A 13,848-nucleotide genomic window follows, 5' to 3' on the forward strand; every position below is an offset into this window, starting at 1 on the left:
GCTCGAGCCGCCCGAGGCTTTAATGCTTCGGAAAAAAGAAGCTCGCGAGATACAACCACTTGTGTCAGCCGTGGAGCTCTGCCTTCGCCCCGAAATTGTGAGGGATGGTTATGGTGCAGCGTGCACGCGCGATACGATCCCGCGAGCGGTCGCAAATCAAACGCGCCACGCGTATTTGCGTCGTCTTCCTTTTTAGTCTCGAACGGAGGAAAATTGCCTAAAGTTCGACGCTCTGTCTTCGATTAGGACGCGAGGCCGCATTCGTTGTTCGTCGCAAAATGAATCTTCCATGAAGATCGCTTCACTCGGTGATCGGTTTAACCAGCATTGGATCCTTTCTCGGCAGCTACGGGTATTTTGTATCGCGCGAGTCGGACCCCTTTTTCCCGCGGTTTTTCATTCGAGGCGCAAGCTCTAATCGCTGCCGCTTCCCGCGGTAATATTTAATTTTTAATCCCAGCGTATTCAAATGCGCCCGGGCTTGCTCTTCCCGGAGCTCCTAATGGGAATACGATTTATTCCCTGGCCAGGGCTTATTTTGCATTTTATGAGAAACGAGTGCTGGCTGCGCTCTATACATTCGTCAACGATTAATTACACGAGAACTTTGTACCCTAGCGGGGAACACGTTTCCGTTACGTACAAACTAGAGCACCGAGTATCGCCAAGAAATGTAAAGTTAACGAAATAAAGGAACTTCTGTTTCGAGTGCTGATCGAGACGCTAGTTCACGTCCGACGTGCATTATCTTCTCGCTAACCCTTACTCGAAAATTCTAGGGTTATATCCGACCCTCGTAATTATCTACAGGAGAAATTTGGTCAACGTTGCCCGAGGGTCGACGAGAAACTTAGTTACAGCTTGGTCAGCCACACTTGAAAACTCCCAAGGGCACCTTTAATCCGTGATTTTTAATCCGGGGATCGATTAAGGTCTAATAGGCAATTTTAGACGAAAATTACGTGCGACCGGGGGCAGAATCGTTGTCCAGCTTTCGCGTCTTGATCGACCTCACGTCCGCTCGTTAGCACCTAACCGTCCTTTTCCAACGTTTTCCCTCTGGCTTTGCTTCCACTTCGACTACGCGTGGACGTATCAGACTTCGGACGGTTAGAGTGTCGCTTTCCGTGTCGCTTGAAACGTTTCTTCCGATTCGTTTGCTCGTTGCACAAATAAGAAACGGTTTCGTTTCCCTCTCGCGGCTCGCTTGACCGTTAACACGGAACGCGAACAAAGGCTACGTCGAAGCCAAATCGGCCTGCGTCCTGTCAATCGACGAGTTCTGAGCACGTTGAATTCCGTCGGACGTCGCGAGGGGCACGAGCAGGGTCGTTTACGAACACCACGACACGTGCACGCGATGTCTCTCGAAAGATTGCGACAAGTCTTACGATTCAATTAAACAAACATTCGAGAAACGTCTGCCGGCGAACATCCGCTTTGAATCAGTGATGAGTGGTTGTCTCCGGTCTCATTTCCGACAGGATGGACAGGAAAGAAGAAGGAAAGCAAGTCTCCCTCCCGGCTCAGTCCTCCGCTCATTTTTCGGCTGCCTCTTCATGCATTATTTAAGACTCGGACCCTGGCAACGAGCGTTGAAGTCTCTGCAAAGGATTCCATCGTCGCTGATGGATCTCTTTAAATCGATCATTTTCAGAACGAACAGCCCACGTTCCGCATAAAAAGAATATATACGAGCGTTTAATAAAATATTAGCATTCCTTCGAGGATACGTTCTCTTTTCGCACGCGTATACTGCGTATACTTTGGAAATCTACTTTGAAATGTTTCGCAGCACGTGTTGCATTTTTAAATAGAGTACACCGACTATTAAAACGGTTCGCGATCGCGTACGCGTTCGTTGCAAAATTCAAAGCAATGCCGAGCAAGTGTGGATTTCCTCCACAGGAAACTCCGGACATAGCCTAGATCTCGATTTAGACCAAGCTAACGAGCAGACGACTTGAATAATTGAAGGAACCATAAACCTCGTGTCCGGCTATTACCAACGTTGAATATTAAAGCAATCGTTCCTGTAGCGTAGCCGCGTGATCGCGGTGATTAGGGCCACTGGGTACGGAAGGTTCTTCGACGATCGGCGATAAACCTTGAAACACGTTCCATCGCGAGTTCGAAAAATCCACTCTTATACGATTCGAAAGTGTCGAGTAACGTCGTATGTTAAATTTAAAGTACTTTCATATGTCTTGTTCTTACTATGATGTACGACCTGCGATCCAGATGGAACATAGCAGGAATAAAGGGGAAAAAGGCGATCCTCTTCTCGATCGTTCGTTTAAAGCAGTTTCTCATTCAGCGCAAAGCGATAAAGACGAGAATTAGATACGAATCGTCTGGAAAGCAAGTTGGAAGGGCGTCGGAGGCTGGTGGTCTCGCAAAACCTCCATTCTTCTTAGCAGCGCGCAGTCCTCGGGGTTGGATTCTTAAGTACGATTTGTACGAGTGCCATAATTCTTCGGTAAGAGCGCCGTTTGGTGGTAATAGTTGCAGTATTATTTACTGTTAACGGCCCACTTTGCCCGCCCAACGCCGGGGAATTAACTTACCCCGCGCACCTTGACGTACATGCGAGGGATACTTTACGGTCGAACGACCGTGGAACCTTTGACTTGTTTACTTTCGACTTTACGAATCTACCGATTACGGAACAGCGGAATTTCTCGCTACACGATCGATGATTCTCGACTCGTGTAATTTCCAATTGAAAATTTCTGCTTCAACGGGACGAGATACTTTAATCACGAGCGAAATTAACGTTATCCGTGCAGATATATAGGCTCGAGAGCGTTAATCGTTCAAAGGAAGCTGCGAGTTCGGGGGACCATGCCAGGCGAGAATTTTATGGCACTTTTAGCTAATCGAATCGATAACTATCCGAGGCTATTACCTAATTATCCTGCCATTACCTTGGGAGATAATCACGAGACGGTTGGATAAACCGTACTTGGGTAGGAACGCATATTTTCCTTGGGGAGTTGTATCGGGTGTCTTAAAAAGAAGATTGTCTCGAAATTTCTTTCTAGAAATTGTGATTTGATATTGCGGGGGTTCAAAAAACCACCTACGAAAGCATCCAAGGGTTAAAACCGCTGGAATTTCAGTCTCGAAAAGGCTTAGAGTTCGCGAGTCATTAAATCGCTTCATCGCGATACGGAATCGAGAGTGATGCTGGCGACTATCGCGCGAACGCAGATACCCTAACAACACGTGCACGTTCGTACCAACACCTAACGTAAAAAGATATATATTATACGGATTATTAAGTGTTCGCGCATTCACTTAATCCCGTAGTGAATATCCCGTGGTATATCTCCGAGCCGATCAATCACAGAAGGGAGCCGTATAACCCCTACCCGGTGGCAAGCAGAGAAGAGAGGAGAGGAGAAGAGAGGAGAGAGAGACAGCGAGGGCAGGGCAAGCCCGTCGGTTTCGGTTCTCCTCTGTTATTCGCACCGAGTCATATATCATTTCGTTATCATCGACTCTTTATATGCGGTTGCGCTCCATTTTCTGTCTGTTTGCTCCGTTAAACGCCGACTCTGGTTTGATTCAGTGAAACCATTAGCCGGATTTTGGTCGCCGGCCGCATTTTCCGTTCTCGCCTATCGGCCCGGCTATCTCTTCGCATCATACGCGACTGACTACTACCATTATCGGCACGAACCGGCGCGAGCGATAATACCCGGAGGGGGCACGGAAAAATATTCCCGGGGTCGTGAGCCGATTTACTATAAACAATTGTACCATCGAACGCGAACGAACCCGCTTTAAATCTTGTCACGCGGATGGAGTAGCCGCGGATACCATCGATCCTCGATCGTTTTACGCTTAACGTCGTTCTTCGCGTTTAGATTTTTAACGCGGACGCGGTTCCGGCGTTAATTCGGCGATTAAAATTCGAATCCCGCCACCCCTCGTTAATAGAACGAATCGCTCGTTAACGAACTGCGCAACAGCCTGACGAATCGCATGAATTTAAATTACAGCGTTCGTATTTCTTGCAACCGGACCGCCACGGTTCCTCGTAACCCTTTTTATTTTCGCGTCGTTTGCGATTGCCGTCGAGGCGCATATGCGTCCACCTAAAAACCAGCTGCGCGTCGACCAACGGACGCCATCTTGCCGAACGATCGTTTCAAAGTGTCTGGTGAGCCGGAAACAACTGATAACGATGTCACCGATCGCCGTTCGCGGTCGTTCGAGGATGGTTAACGCCGATATTATCCATTGTCCTACGTGTACGGCGGATAAGCGAGACCGATAATAGATTTTACGGGACGGATTCATGCTCCGTTTCCTCTGGCAATGGCGGATCGCCATCGCGCAGCGGGACCAATAACACTTTTCGAAAGGCGGTTTATCGCTTTCGGCCTGACTCTTTCCATTTTGTTCGTTCCGGTTCCGCGTTTCTTTATCGGTGATTCGCGCGGGCCGCGATGAATGCGACGGGCGATGGGTCTCGAAGGTTCGAGACCGAGGACGGAAGAACACGGCTTCCCAAAATCTTGCGGGCCTATTCGAGGTCGACAGGAAATATCGCGAGAGCCACGGAAGGGAATGAATAAGATTCACCCCGGCGCACTTTCGGGACGCAGTTCCGCGACGGCAGAGATTGCGGCTAGGGGGTTGCAAATGGGGGTGTCAACGGCATCAGGCCTGTATTGTGGAACGTCAATGCCACGGAAACTAACACCGTTCCCTCCTCTTCGACCCTTCGCCCCTTTGCCAAGCCAGCGAACAAACAGTGGAACAAGATTTGTATTCCGTAGGTGTTTGGTCCGATGCCATCTTACTGCACGATGCCTGGCCCCGTTCGATTAACTAACACAGCGTTCGATCGATTTTGCTCATCCGTGCGATTTTTACCGAACAGAATCGCCCAACACGGAACACTCGATGCAAATGTGTCTACCCTTCGAACGATTTGTTGTTTCTGTGTTAACCAGGGAATAACACAGAACAGTTTCGTTGCGTACAGCGACGGAAAGCTGTCGGTTTTAATTAATAACGAATATTCGCCGAGTTATTCGGAAGATAGCGTCGAGATCTGCTCCTGTTCCCAGGTGTGGGGGAACTTTTCGAGAGCGAGCAAAGGATAAAACGATTAAACGAGAAATCTCGCTTACTTTGCGCAGTGGGACAGCGAATATCGCTGCCCGGGACCGCGTGTGACTTCAGGGGCGTGGATCGGAGGCCCTGGCGAAGGGTTAAGGCTACCGTTTCCTACAACGATTTCCACTTTGGCTCGAGTCCTTATTAATAAAGTCGGATTAGCATAACGGCTCGGATCCGTCGACCGAACTCCGCATAATTAAGCCGTGCCGATTGCTATCTTCACCGGCAGAGTTTCTAACCGTGAGATAAGCCGATAGGTCTGAAGGAGATCTCGAAATGAGAAACGTGCGAGGATCAGTTCCCGTCAAACGAAACCAGCTCGACGATGCGCGCGTCCCACGCGTTCAAAACGCGAACTCGCGCGAACGAATCTAAGCGTTCCTGACTCGCGATAACGAACTGGCGATACAGTTTTCAATTATACTCCGCCGTCACGTGTAATCGGGGGTTGCGATAATAGCGGCGATGTTATCGCGCCAGAAATATTTGGAGAGGCGAGAGAAGGAGAGATCTTTCATGCGTGTAACTCCAAGCCTGAACGCGAGAGTACACGTGGGTACCGATAACGAGTTCTGTTGGTGACTGGTGTCGCTGTCACGAGGATCGTCAACGAGGCAAGGGTGCACGTTTGCGTTCTGCAAGGCAAAAACTAGAGGCTACGTCACGACGGCATAACGGCTTATCGGTCGGTGCGGTACATTAAGCAGAACCGTTTACTGGCGCTGCCGCAAAACGGGGATGCTGTCGGTCATGATGGCGGGAGAGGGAGGGGCGAGAACGAAGAAGGGTGTCGAGAGATTATCTTGTCGTATTCAATATTCCTATGGAACGTTCGGGATGATAAATCGTTCTCCTCGATAGGAAAGATGCGTCGAACCACGTTCCAGGACCTTCGCTGCCTCGCGCCTCAGCCCACTTCGCGGTACGCCGCAATACCTCTAGTTGGCCCGTTGAAATTCAACGTCGAAGAGCTCGTGAGATCGCCTCCAGCTCACCGCTATCTTTTTTTTTTCCGTGAGTTACTTTTACCGCTTTTTACCAATCGACGGTTCATTCTCCATGACGGCGTTAAAATGTTTGGCTTTGAACGATGTCTCTCTCTCTCTCTCTCTCTCTCTACCGAAAGATCCCCCGTTTTCTCTGTTCTTCTCGGTCAAATATCGTCGCTTTCCTCGCGGAAATTTCAGAATTCTGAGAACGATGAATCGGGGAACCACGGGATCGGCAAGTACGCGAGTGCGAATGCGTCCACCAAGAAATCCCGCGGGTATCAGTATAATAAAACCATTAGAATGATCCTCGTACGTGCATTCAAACGGTATAAATATCCGGCAGAATCCCTCGCGCCGTTTCCAACTTCTGTGTAATGTTAAACTTGCGATAAATTCCAAGTACCAGCCGGGGGTGAATCTCTTGTCCGCGACAGGATAGGAGAACCGTGTCATCTTCTGTGTTGACCGTGGACAATAAATACCCCGCAGGGCGTGTGCGAAGCGCGTGGAACCCCTATGGCGCTGTCGCTCGTATTACGTGCAATATATTTTTTTCTCTCCCAGACCGGTGTACTTTCGAGATTTCATTATTTTATGTGCATTCATCGCGAAAACAATAACTCGGTTGACCTTCCTTTTCTGTTTTCGTTTGAATTGCGATCGGCACGCGTTCGAGCCGATGGTTCCCGCACCCGCGGTCGGTCGCCATTGCCGAAGCTTCTAAACTTCGCCAAGTGTAAACAAACACCGAGATAGAAAAAATATCATTACCTCGATTCAAATTAGGACGGAAACGGTGTCTCACCCTCGAACCGAGCATTTCAATTTGCAGCCTTCCAACATTTTTGTTTACACAATTACGTTATCTGGTCAACGCCCGACGACCCTCGGTCAGGGTCCTAAGTAAAGGCTGACATAGCACTCCTGCTTCCTTGTGTAGACGCGTATATAATTATCGAAGCGTACACCGAGACGATGTTGGTGTCAGCAATGGTCATTCGCCGCTATCGGCTGGTTCACAGGCTATCCTAACTGCTCCGTCCTGTCTGATTATTCTCCGTACCCATTCTACTCCATAAAGCCTGGTAAAGGGTAACGTGTGCATTACTCGCCGTAAATTAGCCGTTTCGGAGTTAATTAACCGAACGTTCTCTCTCCGAGGTATTCGTTTCGTTGTCCAACCTCATCGTCGATTCCTGGAAATTAATCGCTACGACTACGCTAACAATAAGTAATTCGTCGGTAGCTCCGGAGAATCGATCATTTGGTCGAAGAATCAACAAGTACTCTTCGGAAGGGCGCAAGTTTCTTCGCGACCTCTACTCGCTAACACGTCGAGCGTGTTTCGCCGTTTCGACCCCTGCCACGGACACTCCTCGCGAATATATCGATATATCACAAAGTGCGGTAGCACCCTGACGTTTCCTGTCGTCGGTTTAACGGAGCACCCACTCGGATCAAGTGTTCCCATTCGTGAACGAGTTGCACTCTTCGGCCGGTCAATAACGAAACTACTCCACAACGAGAAGCGTAAGGGACGGCCGACGAGACCTCTTGGACGTCCCCTCGCCTTCGACGAGCGCTTTGTCTTCGACGTCGTTCTTTCAAATCCATCGAAACGTCAAAACTCGGTTCCCCTCCCGATCGAAGATTACCATTGAGAGTTTAATACCAGCGGCAGGGAACCTTTCGCCAATGGAGAACTTTTTCACAATTGTTCACGGACGGTTTTCTAAATATAAATTAACAACGATCTAAACGCGACAAGTAGCCTCGTTCCGGCCAAGTAATTTGTTAGCTCTTTTCGGACATCAGTGTTTACGCTATCGCCACCGACCTGACCGAAAACCGATCCAAAGTTAGACAAAGGTCCGAGGGGAGCGTATCTATCCACGTAGAAGGGTAGTCGAGTGGAGTGTCTAGGTTATTTACCGACTAACTGCTAACGGCTAACCGTTCCTGGAGCAGTCCTAACTCACGCGCAACGGCCGAGAATATGTCCCGAGTGTCCGGACCTTCGTCTTATTGCGGCCAGACCGTCTTGAATGAGTTATCCGGCCTAGACCAAGGATGGCTAGAGTTAATCATACCTTCTGCTAGAACACGGTTAGATTAAACGAGTATTCATGGCACCGATCCCTAACGAAACGCTCTTTGATTATTTCCGAATAGACGGAGTCCCTTGATTCAACTTTCACTCGAATCTTTCGAAAATTTCTTCTGTGTTTCCTCTCGCGCGAAAAGTTGCCGCGCTCGTGCCAGGCGAGGGGAAATAATTAATAAACATTCTTCGGGGAGATATCTCGTTCGCCGTTCCCGCCGCGGCATACCGAGCGTTTGATTTACGCGGACTCATGGGAATGCTAATTAATTCCTTGCGAAAATTTCGCTTCAAACTTTCGGCGAATATCTCGAAGGCCACGATCGAATGAAACTGTTTAATCGTTGATATCAAAGAACAGCTCGAAACGAATTAACGAATTCGAGAGAGGAACGTTCATCTTGGACGCGTCGTGCATCCCCGCGGGAACATCGAACACCGCGGTATCGCCAGACGACGCCGAAGGGAGAGGGTGTATCAAAAAACGCAAGGAAGATCCGGCGAGAATCGGACGACAACGGGGCAAGGGGGGGGAGTGGCAGAGGCGTACCTCGCTTCAACCGGCGTTATCTTGCCGCGAAACATTAATAATAAAAGTTTTCGCTCATTGTCTCGCGCCGTCGCGGTAAACGGCAAACGAACGATCGTCAAGGGCTGCGGGGGCGGGCAGAAGAGAGAGGAAAGAGGAACGGCGACACGGTACCACGACGCGGTATACAACTGGTGAGCGCGTTTTGTCTTTGTCATGAATGGTCCCTTATCTTTCGCGAGTCCATCACCGGAGACCGGTTTTGTCCCGACTCTGTCCTGGCGTAGGACTGTCTGCGGATTGTAAGGAGACAGGAAGCTCGACAGCGAGCAACGTCTGAACGGCCAGTTGGGAAATATTTCGAAACGTCGATCAGCCGCGAAACAAGGGTCGTGAGTTATACGACGGGGGCTCAGCCGATGCAAGTGTCCCGCGTCCCTCCCGACACTTGCTTCGGAGGCTCGAGCGTCGATCTCGACCGCGTCGAAATGCGACGCTCTGTTCCCTCGATTTTGGCGACTCCACGCTCTTTTATCGCGGCGCGGCCGTGGCGATCCGTTCTCTTATCCGCCACGTCCGTCTCGCGTCCTTTGTTCGCTGGTTGCTTATCTAATTTGTAAAATACGGGAGAGGGCCGGTGTCACACCGCGCGAATCGATGCCCCTAGATCGTCGGCTACATCTCTCAACCGACCACAGCTCCCTGCCTCGTGCTCGCTTTCGGTAAAGGGATACGATGTAAATCAGTCTAACGCTCGGCCGCATGAACCGACCGCCCATTAAGTAGCCTTGACCACTCCAGATGGAGGCGAGCCAATCTCACACTCGAGCTGTACCAGGGCTTCCGTTTGCTGGACGAACATCGCGCGTTTCGATTAAGTGTTCGACGTGCTTTCACCCTTTTGCTCCGTCAGAAATACGAGTAACGTTAACATTATGTACCAGATGTTCTTCGTTCTTCGCACGAAACGATAAAATCGATATCGTATTTATCTTTCTCGAAAGGATTAACAAAGTAGATTATAGAAGCCAATTCGTTCTAGGCTTGAACGTCTCAACATCTCGAGCGAGAATTACCAGAGGCACGTATGTGGAAAGAGGACACCGATCGATCGTTAAGTTCGTGCCGGGCTGCCGGGGACACTTACAAATTAGCCAATCAAGTTCTAATCCCACCACGATTTACCCCAATCAGCCCGCATCCCGCCGCAAATACTTTAATCCGTCCATTAATCCTGCGAGATAAAAGTTTCCGAAGTAGTTACAGCCCCTTTGTCGTCGGCACCGGCAATGTATCGGATTGCGAGTGGTCGAACCGATTGCCGAATGATAAGAACCGTTTCGATCGTTCCTATCTGCGCTCATGATTAGCGCACCGCTAAACTGACCCGATCGTGTTGTCTTCTGCGCGTACGAAATCCGAGTGTTTTTGGTCGAACTTCGAGCGTGTTTAAACGGACGATGGGATTGAAATCCAAAAAACAGCAGGAACGTTCCGAGGGAGCCTCGAGGGGGTGGTCGTATAGGTGCGAGCGGCGCGTAAATTTATGCTCGGCATCGCGATGGTCGTCCCCGGGCAATTTTTTTTCAACTTGAACCTCGGGCGATTCTCTCTCCCCTCCACGGTTCGCTCGCTCTGGCGATGGCCATATACAGAACGCTGGACAAACAACAATAAATACATTTTCCCAGGCGGGGTGGCAAACCCGGTGAGGGGTGGAACTTCCATGCGAGCACGTACGGGCATAGCTTAGCGTAATCTGACTGCACACCACCCCATTTCAGCCACCGACCCTCCGCGCCACGACGTACGCAAACCCCGTTACCCCTGCTCTGCACTCCAGAAGACTGTGGCTACCCTGTCGCGGCAGAGCAGAGGATACAGAGAGCGGGTGGGTGGCGAGATGGAGAGATAACGAGAGAGACAGTTGAATGAAACGAAACGAACGGAGAAACAAAGAAACGGGAGAGCGGACAACGCAACCCGGGGGTAGGTGGCATCGCCACCTGACGAAAGAATTTCGCGACCTGACTAGAATTTCATTAACCGAGGTCTGGCAGAAAGGGGACGACAAATATGAACAGAAAAAGAGTGGAGGCACCGTGGCGCGTTTATCGGCGCGAAAGAACTTGTTAAACAGACCGTTAGTCCGTTCCGTCGTTTCCGTCGTCCCTAAGGGTCTGCGGATGAAAATTATCCGCAAGGATGGTCTCCCTGTCAAGTATTCTCGCCGCATTTGCTATTCTTAATAATATCAATTTCACAGCTACGGGAAACAGCTTAATCTCCGTATTTCAGAAACAGTCGACGGAGCCTCTCGCGAGGATACGCGAACGCACCGGATCCTTGTTTCGTTTTATTAAATCCTGGACAATTTGGACCTTTTCCTCGGCTCCGCTACGGTTTTTCATCGTTGCGTGAAAGTTTAAGCGGTGTGCTTTCGGTCGACACCGACCGTTCGGAATGCTAATGCGTGATTACGGTGCGACCGCGGTCGTAATACGTGAACTTTTTGTGCGACTCACGTGTAGCGGAGGCGGCTGCCCGCTTAAAACATCCCTTAAATTACCTCCATTAGCAAGGGCTGAATACCGGGTAAACGAGGATTTCACTGGCGGTGTTACGCGAGATTTATTCCGTAGAAAATATTCCTTTCGCCCGTTAAATTACGTCGTTACGAAACGTCCCTGCCCTCGCCACCCTTAACGCCGTCCGCTGGCTGACCCAAACACTCGCGCAAATCGACTTTAAGATCATTCGGGAATTTGCGTTTCCTATTCCAAAGAAAAATTTCGCAGAGACGCCCGCGATGACTGCGCCAACTTATAATAAAACGTGCAGTGACCCGCGTACGTCTTTATCAGCTCGACTTCTTTAATTTCTCGGAAACGAGTACACAGTGCCGCGTGTCTGCTTATAACGCGGGGTGCACGGGGAATATTTGGGACGATTTACAGAATTTAAACAGTCTCTGGGGATAAGGCGGTAGTATGGCAGGTCGGATTAGCAGGCTGCCTCCGTCGAAATAACTCCCCCTCTTGCCTTTGCCTGGCCACCCCCTTCAACCTCCGGGGAAGGTTACGTCCTTCCTGCGGGATAAAACAAAACAGCCAGCGGAGTATATTAATGCTCGGCTTAATGTGGCCCGCCTAATTAATGGACCGACTCACCGGATGCCGGTACTCTCGTCCTAAAAGTAAAAGATAACGCTTCCGCGGGAGCATTATTAAAGACAAAGGCTCCACGCTCGCTAACCAACCAGGATATTTTTTTTAACGTCTCCCCCTACGTTCGCACAAACTTCGAAAAGGCATCCTAAGAATAATCCTACCGCTGGAAACGTGTTACGCCCGGCAAACATTCTCGCGTCAGGAGGAAACTCGAAGAATTTTGTTGTTCCGGTGAAGAAATTCCAGGGGTGGTGCTCTGGGAGTGTCGCGGATTCTGCGAGGGCGGAGCCTTGAGAACTGCATCGAGACTGCCCAGTTACGTCGATAAATAGAGAAAGCTCCTTCTCCCGTATTTCGTTTCAAGGAAATTTTCGCGAATGTCGTGTACTCTAAAGAATGTTCGAGAATTACTGATCGGACGATTTGTACCGAACAGGATTAATGTAAAATATCGTTCATGAAACATCGATTTCATTTTCGAACGAAGTTATAATCTTCTTTTCGAATTCGAACCATTTACAAAAATAAATACAGAAAGCAGTAAACGAATTTATACGCGCAGAGCGAATACGTGCGTTCGATAAAGAATATTAATAATAATAACAAACAAAAGCGATAAAACAATTCAACGTCGAAAGTCGGTGAACTAACGGCGAAAGATGTTTTGACGACGACGCGCAAAGTACGTGGAAGTAATTTAATTACATTCATGAAGATGGTTAACCAAGAAGATCTATCAATTGGAGGACATGTCGGCGGTTGTCGAACATGTACGAGATAATCGAATTATCGTCGCTTTGAGGAGCAGCGTCCGTGGATGATCTGATCACGTACCTGATGAACAGATCGCCAGCGATGCGAGCGGCTTTCGAAGGGAAGTCTCTCTTGTTATGAACCCTTCACGGTTACGTTCCAACGAACCGTTTCCACTGTGCTTCGTTGACCTCTCTGGACGATAGTAACTTCTCTGCCGAGCAATTAAAGCCACGCGAAGCACGAAAAGGTAGCCGCGATATTAGTGAATAACCGACGTTAATGTGGCACCACGATTGCGTCCGCGCGCGATTAGGTTAATTTAAATATCCTAATCGAGCGGTGCTCGTTCGAACGGTTTATACTTTATCGCGATGTTTGACAACTTGTTTCTATTGTTTGCTACGGGACAACTGTCCCAGCCAGCGATGGATCACTGGAGAGAGAGAGAGAGAGACAGAGAGAAAGGAAGAGAGAGGTGAACGGAGGGCTACGCGACCACGAAAATTGCGGAACAAAGTGGAAATTGACTGACCACACAGGGTCAGCGAAGGTTTTCGAGGTCGTCGGTGGTATTCGGGTTTGCTTCCGCAGGAATTTCTGTGGCCGAATTCCAGTAGACCTAACTCGAAAATACTTGTGTTATTATAGAATACGCGTACGCTCGTTTCCCGTCTCAAAGGAGTCGGTTCCCACTGCCGACGGTCGTAGGTGAATTTTTCGACTGTCGAGAATCGAGACTCGTCCGTACTTTGAAACGCGAATGGAATCGAAATCGTGCCTACGAATTGTTCGTTCTTACCGATTAATCTCGTTCGGTATTCCTCTCGAATATTTTCCAATTGACGTATTAACAGTGACTTTAATCAACCCGTTGTAACAATAAAATATATTTATGTCCAACATAAATTTCAACCCGACGCGTTCGATTGTCCCACGATTATTATGTGGGAAACTTTACCCGCATTCGGATTTAATAGTTTGCATAATTTACCCGGCTAGTTGGTTATTCCATTAATCAGCGCACTGCAATATAGCGATATAACCTTACGAATAATAATTATACTATTATTAATATCGTGTTGGATATATCGATAGCCTGGAACGTACACAATGCACGAGACATAATTATCTTGTTTGTACTTGTCCGAAAGTAAGTAATAAACG

The 13,848-nt window shown here is 49.0% G+C and overlaps 1 protein-coding gene across 5 annotated transcripts in view; it reads left to right on the top strand.

Annotated features, from left to right (window-relative positions):
• LOC128873744 (LIM domain only protein 3-like) overlaps positions 1 to 13,848 on the top strand; it is a 77,692-nt gene that overhangs the window by 37,436 nt on the left and 26,408 nt on the right. The gene's annotated exons all lie outside the window — the stretch shown is intronic.

Source organism: Hylaeus volcanicus, chromosome 3 (genome assembly GCF_026283585.1).
Source record: "Hylaeus volcanicus isolate JK05 chromosome 3, UHH_iyHylVolc1.0_haploid, whole genome shotgun sequence".
Taxonomy (NCBI): Eukaryota; Metazoa; Arthropoda; class Insecta; order Hymenoptera; family Colletidae; genus Hylaeus; species Hylaeus volcanicus.